Below are 1,438 nucleotides of genomic sequence, written 5' to 3' on the forward strand. Positions count from 1 at the left end.
ATTTTACAATCTTGTTTGGAACTTGTAAAAAAAACAGACAAATACCACTAAAACAAATGTTACTACGGTTACGCTAACTGTCAACCTCGTTAATAACAACTAAAGAAAACAGTCTAAAGCTACACAGTAGGTGCGTTTGCGTATTTAAAATATCATTTAACCTTGTTTGCAACTTGTAAAAAAAGGCCGATACCGCTAAAACAAAAGTTATTAAGATCTATGCTAACTACTAACATTATTTATAAGAAGTTAGAAAGCACATTCAGACACCGCTACACGTTAGCCACGTTAGCGTATTTACAGCATCATCTAACCTTGTTTGCAACTTGTAAAAATGATCCTGGTACAGCTAAAGCAAGAGTTTGTTAATATGCTAACTCCCAAAATGTTTAGTAACGCCTAAAAGAAACAAGTCCAACACTGCTACACGTTATCCATGTTAGCATATTTAAAATAGCATCTAACCTTGTTTGCAACTTGTAAAAACACCCTGAAAACTAAAGGTATTGTGATTATGATAACTCCTGATCTTGTTAGTAACACCTAAAAAAAGACAGTGTGATAATGTAGCATGTTAGCATGTTAGCATATTTACACCTTACTTTGTTTGCAATATAACATTTTGACAGAGTGCCGTGAATTACTTTGACATCAGTTAGCACAACCAGAATGAATCCATACATTATGCACTCCGGATTTGAACATTTTTTTGAATAAAAAATAAAGTTTTCAAGCACTGTAAACTCAAAACTTGTGCTATTAAATATTTTCTGCAAAGTGGCAATAGTTTATTAGAAATTTGACTCTGAATTGTGAGCGTGACTGTTAGCATGGAGTAAGCCTCCCCTAACTTCCCATCATCTCTTTATTTACATTCTCTCCTGGTAGCTTACATCTCCAACATAATGTAAGTGGTGCAAGAAAAGAAAATGGGGAGCGTTAACCTTTTTATTTCTTTGTGGGTACAAAATAAAAAGTGAAAAAAAAAATGGCAGCTGTCCCAGAAAAAGACAATCAAGCGAGACGAAAAAAGGACTTTAACAGGATTTCTGAGGGATAACCAGTGAAGAGGGAGAGATGAAACCAGCAGCCTCAGAGCTGCACACACACCAAAGACACTTTATGAGAAACGCTATAAATCAAAGCGGCCGGCTTCAGCGCAGCGCCAGGAGAAAAGCAGCGTGGCGCAGAGGTAACGTCGGTCGGCTTTACTGCATTTAGCCACAAGATTGTGTCATCACTCAGTGCGCTGTCCGTAGAATTACATTAAGCTCCCTTCCAGCATCATTCATCAGATTTGCTGCTCCGTGTAGTTATGGTGAAGAACTGTGAGACTGGTAACAATGTGATTATATGAATCTGGATAGCGACATTATCATCCAATCTTGTATTTTAGCCGAGATATCATCTCTATATTACACAGGATATCTGAAAAATG

Source organism: Oryzias melastigma, linkage group LG19, assembly GCF_002922805.2.
Source record: "Oryzias melastigma strain HK-1 linkage group LG19, ASM292280v2, whole genome shotgun sequence".
Lineage (NCBI taxonomy): Eukaryota > Metazoa > Chordata > Actinopteri > Beloniformes > Adrianichthyidae > Oryzias > Oryzias melastigma.